We start from the raw sequence: 11,211 nt of genomic DNA on the forward strand, positions 1-11,211 counted from the left end.
TAACTGACGATTCTGCTGGGTATCAGAAGGCTTCTCAAAGTCACTGTGTTCACAGCTCACTCCCTGTTGCTCCCCCAGCCCTCACTCTGTGCCTCTCTCATAGACACCGCAGCAAAGTCACTTCAGCTCTGCCTCTCCAGCTGCTCGGGCCAAGCTCTCGGGAGAGATGCTCATGAGAACTGTAGCTGACATCCCATTCTGTGGGTGTCTCCACCTGCCTTTGTAACCACTCCCTGTGCTTCCACGGCCTCCTTGCTTCTATTCTTACTACCAGTTATATTCTGAACGGAATAGACAGAACAGTCTTTAAAACTTTAAGTCAGATTATGTGACTATTTTTCTCACAACCCACCCAGCAGTTTTTATGTAACTGTTTTAAGAATAAAACCCAAAGTTCTTATAGTGGCCTGCAAATACTCTTTCTCCATCACTTCCCGACATCTTTCTTACCCCATCTTTGACCACACTGTCCCTCTTCCCTCCTCTCCCCCGGCTCTGACCCCCTTGCTGTTCTGGCTTAGGTGCCTTTGCACATGCTAATTTGGCCACAGGTAATTACAAGGCTCACAGTTTCACCATATATGAAGTAGCCACCCACCCTTCCCTCCTGTACTTTTTACCTCATTTAATCTTTCTCCATAACACTTATCACCATCTGACATATATCTATTTTAGATCTTTTTTATTGTCTATCGACTCTCAAATGCAAACTTTACAAGGGCAGGGTCTTATTCCGTCCTGGGGACTGCTGAGCCCCCAGTGCCTACACCTGGGCTTGGCACACGTGTGTGCTCAGTATTCACTGAAGAGCTATGTGCATGAATTCTGGATGGTTTGGGAGGAGGAGGAAGAGAAGTCTAGTGGTGTGGTCTATTCCTGAGATGGACTCGGTGAGTGTGCAGAGTCGAGGTGAAACAGCATGGCTGAGCTAAAATACAAGACAATGCTGAAACTTGGGGAGGTGGATTCTCATGCTGGTGGCTTGATGCTGTAAGTCAGTGATACATGGGGCCGTAGCCAGGTGGGAGAGGAGACTTCTGTATTCTAGTTACCGGATTTACTTTCCTATTGGCCAGGCCTTTAATCATAATCAAAATTTAATAATATGAATGTGCCGAAAGATTGCTTCCTGAAGGTGCTGCTCCCCTAGCTGATGTGTTTATGTGTGCACACGTTTCCATAATGTGCCAGAGGAGAGAGGTTTTGAACCCCAACTGAAATTCCTAGTCCATTGATACAGTAGTCCCTTGCCAACATCAGTCCAGAGAAGTTAGGCCAGTGGAGATGTGGACACTTGATAGCGCATTGTTATTTGGAAGCTCACAACTCCAACTTACACAAAAAGGATTTATTGGCTTAAAGGTCTTGGAAGTTTAATGGGTATTTTGAGGTATAGCTGGATTGAAGGACACAGATGAAATTATAACTTTGTGTATATCTCTTGGATTCTTCTTTCCTGCGTTGGCTTCACTCTCAAACAGCTTCTCTACAAAGGAAGGCAAACATGGCTTCAGGCAGTTCCAAGAGTATGCGGTCCCGGGCCCTACTAAAACACCATGAAATTGGCGAGAGGCTGGTCATACGAAGAAGCCCAGCAAGGGCAAACCCAAAAGTAACGTGGCTGTTCTTTCCTAATGATCATTTGTGAAGATGATTTATCCAAAAATTTTACATGTGTTTTTATTTCCTTGAAGTTAATAGCATAGATCTGTCTCCTTAAAGCCAGCTGTCTTTTATTACCACATTTCTTAGAACCCTGTAATGTTTAATTTCCTCTGCAGCTCTTTCTGGCATGGTGTTATTGTTCCTAATAACACTGATGAGGCTTTGGAAACTTGAGACCAAACACAACTGCACTGCTCTTCGCCCCTTTGGTGCTGCTGTTGTGACTTGATGGAGACTACAGAGACCCAACACAGACAGTGTGGTCCCTTCTGCTGAACAGGCCCCACACCGTCCATGGCCGAAGGCAAAAACAAGTCCAGTTCTGCTCAGACTAAGATGCAGCTTGAGAACAGACTCAGATCGTAGAGAATCAAAAAGTTCTGTGGCGTTTCAATAATGACGTTTGGGGTTGGTTTGAGAGGTTTTGAACCCACCATGTTGGCATGAGTCCTTTCACACTAGCCTGGGCCCTTTCACACTAGCCTGGGCCCTCACTTCCTCAGCCTGCTGCAGCAGGGAGTGGGATGTGAGTCTTTGCCTTGTTTTTAAAGCAAATGGGTCTTTGCACAGGAACTCACTGTTCTGCTCATCCCCTGGAGCTGAGGATGAAGACTCCAGGTTGGGAGAGCAAAGAAATCAAGTTGGGGGTAAGACAGGTCAAGGTTAATAGTTGCAAGCAGCATAACTAGTACTGCTAACCTAAACAGGGAAAGAGTATACAGTGGACTCTTGAACTGCATAGGAGTTAGGAGAGCTGACCCTTATTAACTTGAACATCCACACGTAACCTTTGACTCTTCAAAAATGTAACTAGTAATGGCCTACTGCTGACCAGAAGCTTGCCAAGGACATCAATACCTGATTGACATTTATTTTGTATGTCGAATGTATTATATACTGTATTCTTACAATAAAGTAAGCTAGGGAAAAGAAAATATTAAGAAAATCATAGGAAGAAACATGTATTTACTGTTCACTAAGTGGAAGCAGGTGGTCCTAAAAGGTCTTTAACTCTGTCTTCCCCGCTGAGTAGGCTGCAAGGGAGAATCTCAGTGGAGGCCGAGGAGGAGAAGATGGGGGAGATGGCAGAGGGGCTGGAGAGCAGCACCATGGTGTGACTTCTACTGGAAAGCACCTGCGCACAGTGGTGCCTGTGTGGTTAAGCTTCATGTCGACCAAGGGCAACCACATTAGAAAGATACCGGGTGGCCCCCAAGGTCCCTGGGACAGATGGGTCTCAGGACCAGAACGCTGGCAGGAACACAGCCTTATGGGTTGAGTTGTGCCTCTCTCCAAATATCTTCAGCTCCTTGTCCCCGATGCCTGTGAAGGTGACTTTATTGGGAAATAGGGTCTTTGCAGATGTAGTCAAGTCAAAATGTGTTCAAACTGGATTAAGGTTATTGTGTTTGTGAGAGAAAGGAATAGAGATTTATACAGAGACGCAGAGCAGAGGAAAGAAGCCACGTGAAGATGGAGGCCGAGGTGGGAATCCCGCGCCAGCCACAGGACCTGGAAGAGGCAATACTGGATTTTCCCCTGGAGCCTTTGGATAGAGTATGGCGCTACTGATACTGTAGCCCCGAGAATAGGGACCGAATAAACTTCTCGTGTTTTAATCAACCCGGTGTGTGCTGTGGCCTCGCCTCACTGTACTCGACGTCACAGTACTCTGAGGTGGCATACTCTGTACAAAGTAAAGGTTGTGGCAATCCTGGATCAGCAAGCCTATAGACACTGGTTTCCCAACAGCTCGTGCTCACTTCCTGTCTCCGCGTCACGTTTGGATGATTCTCAGTGTTTCAGACTTTTTCATTATTATTATATCTGTCCATCATGGTGGCTTGTGATCAGTGACTTCTGATGTTACTACTGTAGTTGTTTAGGGCACCGCGAACCGTGTCCATAGGAGATAGCAGCTTACCGAATGTTGTGTGTGTTCTCACTGCTCCACCAACTGGCTATTCCCCCATCCATCCCTCTTTCTCGGGCTTGTCTGTTTCCTGAGACACAACAATGTTAAAAATTAGACCAGTTCATAACCCAACAATGGCGTCCAAGTGTTCAAACGAAATGAAGTCTCACATCTCTCACTTTCAATCAAAAGCTAGAAATGAGTAAGCTTATTGAAGAAGGCATGAGCCAAGAGAGGCTGGAAGCAAGGCTTCTTCTGCCCCAACGGTCAACCACGTTGTGAATGGAAAGAAGCTCTTGGGGACGCTGGAGGTGCTACTCAGAGCTACATGCAAAGGAAAGCGGAGAAGCATGTTGCTGATACGGATGGATGGCGAGCTAGCCACCTTCCCTTAAGCCAAAGCTTAATCCAGGACAAAGCCTCAATTCTTTTCAATTTTACAAAGCTACAGAGAGGTGAAGAGGTGAGGAAGCTACAGAAAACTGTTGTGAAGCCAGAAGCTGTCTCTGTAACATCAAAGTGCAGAGTGAGGCAGCAGGTGCTGATGGAGCAGCTGCAGCGAGTGATCCAGGAGGTCCTGGATCTGAGATCACTGATGTCTCTGTAACATCAAAGTGCAGAGTTAGGCAGCAGGTGCTGATGGAGCAGCTGCAGCGAGTGATCCAGGAGGTCCTGGATCTGAGATCACTGATGTCTCTGTAACATCAAAGTGCAGAGTGAGGCAGCAGGTGCTGATGGAGCAGGTGCAGCGAGTGATCCAGGAGGTCCTGGATCTGAGATCACTGATGTCTCTGTAACATCAAAGTGCAGAGTGAGGCAGCAGGTGCTGATGGAGCAGCTGCAGCGAGTGATCCAGGAGGTCCTGGATCTGAGATCACTGATGTCTCTGTAACATCAAAGTGCAGAGTGAGGCAGCAGGTGCTGATGGAGCAGGTGCAGCGAGTGATCCAGGAGGTCCTGGATCTGAGATCACTGATGTCTCTGTAACATCAAAGTGCAGAGTGAGGCAGCAGGTGCTGATGGAGCAGGTGCAGCGAGTGATCCAGGAGGTCCTGGATCTGAGATCACTGATGTTTCTGTAACATCAAAGTGCAGAGTGAGGCAGCAGGTGCTGATGGAGCAGCTGCAGCGAGTGATCCAGGAGGTCCTGGATCTGAGATCAGTGATGAAGGGGGCTGCACAGACAGCAGACTTTCAGTGTGGATGGGACAGCTTTGTATTGGAAGAAGATGCCGTCTGGGACTTTCATAGCTACAGAGGAGAAGTCAGTGCCCGGCTTCAGAGCTTCAGTGGAAAGGCTGGCTCTCATGTTGTTGGCTAATGCAGCTGTGACTTTAAGTTGAAGCCTCTGCTCATTGATGATGTGGGAAATTCTAGGGCACTTAAGAATTATGCTAAATTGCCTCTCCCTGTGCCCTATACAGGGCACAACACAGCCTGGTGGGCAGCATATCTGTTTACACCATGATTTGCCAAATATTTTAATCCCACTGTTCAGACCTTCTGTTCAGAGAAAAAAGATTTCTTTCAAAATCTTACTGCTTGCTGACCATGTACCTGGTCACTCAGGAGCTCTGATGGAGATGTACAAGGAGAAGGCTGTCATTTTCACACCTGCTAATGCAATATCCATTCTGCAGCTCATGGATCAAGGAGTAATTTCAATTTCAAGTATTAGTGTTTAAAAAATACATTTCATAAGGCTGTAGCTGTCATAGATAGTGATTCCTCTGAAGGATCTGGGCAAAGTCAATTGAAAACCTTCTGGGAAGGATTCACCATGCCAGATGTCATTAAGAACATTTCATGATTTATGGAAGGAAGTCAAAATATCAACCTTAACGGAAGTGTGGAAGAAGTGAATTCCAGCCCTCACAAATGGCTTTGAGGGGTCCAAGACTCCAGTGGAGGACGTTACTGTGGCCATGGTGGAAACAGCGAGAGAACCAGAAGTGGAGCCTGAAGGGGGGGACAGAACTGCTGCCCTCTCGTGATCAAACCTGAGTGGAAGAGGACCTGCCTCTTATGGATGAGCAAAGAGAAGCTGTTTCTTGAGATACAATATACTCTTGGTGAAGATGCTGTGAACATCGTTGAAATGACAACAAAGCATTTAGAATATTGTATAAACTTGGTGATAAAGCAGTAGCAGGCTTTGACAGGATTGACTACAATTTTGATAGAATTGTACTGTGGGTAAAATGCTATCAAGCTGCATCATGTACTATGAGAAACCTTTCATGGAAGGAGGAGGCAACGGGTGCAGCAAACTTCATTGTTGTCTTATTTTCAGAAACTCCCATAGCTGCCCAATCTCCAGCAGCCATCTCCCCATCAGTCAGCACCGTCAACACTGAGGCAGAAGCCTCCACCAGCAAAGAGATGGCCGCTCATCGGAGGTTCATATGATCATTAGCATTTTTTTAGCAATAAAGTATTTTCTAGTGAGGGCATGTTCACAGCAGTTTAGATGTAATGGTACTGTACACAGTGTGGATGGCAGTGCAAAGTGAACATAACCGTTACATGCACTGGGAACCAGAAACTTCCTGTGTCTCACTTACTGCAGTATTCACTTGACTCTGGAGGTCTGGGACCAGACTGCAGCATCCCCTAGGGCGGTGTTCTTCTTGCTGTGGCAGCCTGGCACATGAGGGCAGCAGGGAGGCTGGGCAGCAGCCACCTGCCTGTGTGGGTGCACAGCTGCTCCCAGTTACGGACGTGGTGTCCCTGGTCTCACTGTCCTTTCTTCTGTCCTCAGGGTGAATCCTCCACTCATCTTATTTCTTGGAATTCAAGTTCTGGGTTAGAGGTTCTGATGGGATAAGTCTAGGTCACCTGTCTGGCCAAGGTGGTGACAAAAGGAGTAAGAAACCAAGAATGTGGGCTCCTAGAGCAGCCTGGGGCAGAGGCCAAGCGGCTGAATCAGCATGGAGTGGCCCTTAGCAGAGCTGCTGGATTCCCTAGGCTACCACAGCTAGGGTAGCTGTCTTCCAGGCCTGTTCTACTGAGGGGCCCAGTGTGACTGCACCATCACCATCACTATCACCATCATTGTTGTAAGTGCCCCATTGACGAAGGAAACTTGTATGGCTCTGCTTCCTTAAATCCTCACTGTTCACAGTGGGGCTTAGGAACAGTCAGGAAACACCCTTGGACATGCAGCATCTTGGGGCCCTCTCAGTCCTCCTGAATCAAAATCAGACTTTTTACTCCATGCCACTGAGGTGCACAGGTATTTGAGATGCACCTCCCTAAAGCACTGATTGTCAAACTTAGCTGCATATCTATTGAGAATTTATTTATTTTTTTTTTTTGGAGGAATTTTTTTTTTTTTTTTTTTTTTAAGACAAGGTCTTCCTCTGTCACCCAGGCTGGAGTGCAGTGGCACAGTCATAGCTCATTATAGCTTGAAATTCCTGGATTCAAGTAGCTAGGACTACAGGTGCATTCCACCACATCTGGCTAATTTTTTTTTCCCCTAGGACTGCAGTGGGTCTCAATATGTTGCCCAGGCTATTCCCAAACTCTGGGCCTCAAGCCATCTTCCCACCTCCCACCTTGACCTCCCAAAGTGCTGGGGCCACCTGTCTGGCCAAGATGGTGATCATGCTATACAGGCATGAGCTGCTACAACTGGCCAAGAGTTTAAAATAACACAGTTACCTAGGCCCCTAACCCTGGGTCCCACTTATGCAGTTGGCCTGGGTTGTGGCCTGGACTTCAAAGATCTCCCCAGGTGATGCTAATGCGTAAGAAGATTTGGAAACTGCTGCTCTAAAACCCTTAAGCATCGTATGAAGACAAGATAGGAGCTGAGGTGTGATCTCGGTAACAACTGTGAAATCACAGAGTCAGTGGATAAGGTAAACACAGATTTGTTCACTAAACTCAGATGATCAGATGCACTTGCAGGTAGAGGACGATTAAGTATAGAGTATAATGAGTGTGGAAAAAATTGAAATTAGTGCATGATGACTCTTTTGGCCTTTTCTCTTCCCTTGCCTGCTGTAGGGAGGACCTTGCCTGTTGCCACTTTTCCCTCCTTGCTTCTAGATGGAGGTTCTGCCTCTTGTATGCTTAGATGACTAGACTTCTGATGAAAGGAGGGTTGGGTAGATGCAAGGAAGTGGCCAGGTCTGAGTGTTAAGGAGTTTGGGGTGAGTTTGGAAGAGAGTGATGTTGGTGAGTGTAAGTTTTGAGAAAACGGGGGAGAGGATTAAAAAAACACATGATGTGCTCTCTTTCTGTTTTTGTTTTTTTTTTTTTTTTTTTTATGTAGGCATCTAATGCAATAAATTTCCCTCTTAGGACTGCTTTTGTAGTATCCTACAGGTTTTGGTAGCTTGTGGCTTCATTATGTTATGTTCAGGGAATTTAATAATTTCTTCCTTGACCCAACTGTCATTTAGCATAAGGTTATTTAGTTTCCATGTCTTTGTGGGGATAAAAATTTTTGTTGGAGTTAAGAGTTCCACCTTTATTGCCTTATGGTCTGAAAAGATATAATGTATAGTTTCCATTCTTTTGATTTTGTTGAGATTTGATTTATGTCCTAAGATATGATCTGTTTTGGAGTATGATCCACAGGCTGGTGAGAAGAACATATATTCCTTAGCTTTGGGATGGTATGTTCTGTATATGTCTGTTAAGCCCAATTGTTCTTGGATTGTATTTAAGTCTCTTGTTTCTTTGTTTAGTTTCTATTTAGAGGATCTGTCCAGTTGTGTCAGAGGGGTGTTAAAGTCCCTACATATTATGGTGTTGTAGGATATCATATTGTTCAAGCCAATTAAGATCCATTTCATCAATCTGGGAGCATTTAAGTTGGGTGTATAAATATTTAGAATTGAAATGTCCTCTTGTTATGTACTGTTCCCTTGACCAGTATAAAGTCACCATCTTTGTCTTTCTTAACTTTGGTAGCTTTAAATCCATTTGTATCTGAAAATAAGATTGCAACCTCCCCTTTCTTCTGATTTCCATTTGCCTGAAATATTGTTTTCTATGCCTTTACCCTGAGTCTTGATTTGTCCTTCAAGGTTAGGTGTGTTTCTTGGAGACAGCATATAAATGCCTTGTGCTTTTTTTTTTAAAATCTAATCAGCCAGCCTATACTTCTTCAGCGGGAAATTCAAGCCATTTAAATTTATTGAGAGAAATGATAAATATGGTGGAGTTCTAGTCATCTTATTTTGTGAACACCCATTGTTTAGTTTTATACTTTGCACCATTGTGGAAGCTAGTTTTTGTCCTTTAGTTTCTGAGTGTTTACTTTGCTAGTGGTCCGTTGTGATGGTCAGTGTGGAGAATAGGTCTAAGTATTTCCTGTAGAACTGGTCTCGTGGTGAATTTCCTCAGTGTTTGCATGTCAGTAAAATACTTGATTTCTCCATCAGATTTGAAGTTTAGTTTAGGAGCATACAGAATTCTGGACTGAAAATTATTTTGTTTAAGAAGGTTAGAGGTAGATGAGCATTCCTTTCTGGCTTGAAAGGTTTCAGCTGAAAAGTCAACTGTTACCCTAATGGCGCTCCCCTGTAGGTCAATTGGTACCTACTCCTGGATGCTTGCAGAATGTTCTCTTTAGTCTTGACTTTGAACAGTTTCATTATGATGTGTCTTGGAGATGCTCTGTTTGTGTTGAGATGACCTGGGGTTCGATATCCCTCTGAAAGGAGTGTGTTGGAATCTTTGGTGATGCTTATTCTTATTTATAATAATTCTTATTTATAATATTCTCCAGGAAGGCTTCCATTCCTTTGGGATGTTCTCCTTCCCCTTCAGGGACACCTATGATTCGTATACTTGAATGCTTCACAAAGCATCTCAAGGAAATGGAAAAAGAAGAGTATAAAATCCCAAACATAGCAGAAGAAAATACATAACCAAAATTAAATCAGAAATGAATAAAATTGAAAATAAAAGAATCATTCAGAAAAATTAATGAAACTAAAAGTTGGTTCTTTTAAAAGATAAACAAAATCAATAACCCTTTGGCCAGATTAACTAGAAACAGAAAAGTAATATTTCTAATAACCTCAATCAGAAATGAAAGGGGGAAATAATAACAGATACCACAGAGATATAAGAGATTGTCTCTGACTAGAGTAAAAAACTCTATGCCCAGAAATGTGACAATGTGGAGGAAATGAACCAAATGTCAGGAGTAACACCCTCTCCCTACATTTAACCAGGAAGAAATAGATCTCTTGAACAGACCAATATCAAGCACTGAAATAGAAGAAATAATAAAAAGTCTCCCAACTTACAGCAGCAGCAGCAGCAACATCAACAACAAAAAAGCCCTAGACCAGATGGCTTCACCAGATTCTATTAAATCTTCAAGAAGAGCTTATACCTATATTGAAGAACCTATTCCAAAACATTGAGAAGGAAGAAACCTTCCCCAACCTGTTCCATGAAGCAAACATCACCCTGATACCAAAACTAGGAAAGGACCCAAGTAAGAAGGAGAACTATGGACCAACTTCAATGTAAAAGTATTCAATAACAGGAAATAGATGATAGATACACATTAAAAAAATTATACATCATGATCAAGTAGGCTTCATCTAAGGAATGCAAGGCTGGTTTAACATATGCAAATCCATAAATGTAATGCACCATATCAGTAGAAACAAAAACAAAGACCATATTATCCTATCAATAGATGCAGAAAAATCATTTGACAAAATTCAGCATCCTTTTATAACAAAACACTTAAGAAAATAGGCATAGGTGGCACATTTCTTAAGGTGATTGAAACCATTTATGACAAACCCACAGCTAATATCATACTGTAGTGGAGTAAAACTGAAAGCTTTTCCACTTAGAACTGGAACCAGACAAGGATGTCCACTATCACCACAATTATTCAACATTGTGCTGGAAGTTCTAGCCAGTGTAATCAGGCAAAAGAAGGATATTAAGGGCATCCAAATGGGGGCAGAAGAGATCAAACACTCGCTCTTTGCCGATAATATGATCTTATACATAGAAAGCCCCAGAGACTCAACCACAAGATTCCTGGAAGTGATCAAGAAATAAAGTAATGGGGTGGCACCTGTGGCTCAAAGGAGTAGGGTGCTGGCCCCATATGCTGGAGGTGGCTGATTCAAACCCAGCCCCGGCCAGAAAAAAAAAAAGAAATACAGTGATGTCTCTGGTATAAAATCATTGTCTACAAATCAGAAGCCTTTGCATACACCAGTAAGAGCCAAGGTGAGAAGCAAATCAAAGACACAATTTCCTTCACAGTAGCTTCAAAGAAAATGAAATACCTGGGAATATACATGACAAAAGAGGTAAAGGACCTCTACACAGAGAATTATGAAACCCTAAGAAAAGAAATAAAGAAAACATTAACAAATGGAAGAACACACCATGCATTTGGCTGGGAAGAGCAATATTATTAAAATATCTGTACTACTCAAAGTGATCTATAGATTTAATGGAATCCCCCATTAAATTATCAATAGCATACTTTGGAGAACTGGAAAAAATAGTTCTTCATTTTGCCATAAAAAACCACGTATAGCCAAGGCAACGCTTAGTAATACAAACAAAGCTGGAGGTTTCACTCTACCAGACTTTAGGCTATGTTACAAGTCCACAGTGATCAAAACAGC

The sequence above is a fragment of the Nycticebus coucang genome, chromosome 6 (genome assembly GCF_027406575.1).
Source record: "Nycticebus coucang isolate mNycCou1 chromosome 6, mNycCou1.pri, whole genome shotgun sequence".
NCBI lineage: Eukaryota > Metazoa > Chordata > Mammalia > Primates > Lorisidae > Nycticebus > Nycticebus coucang.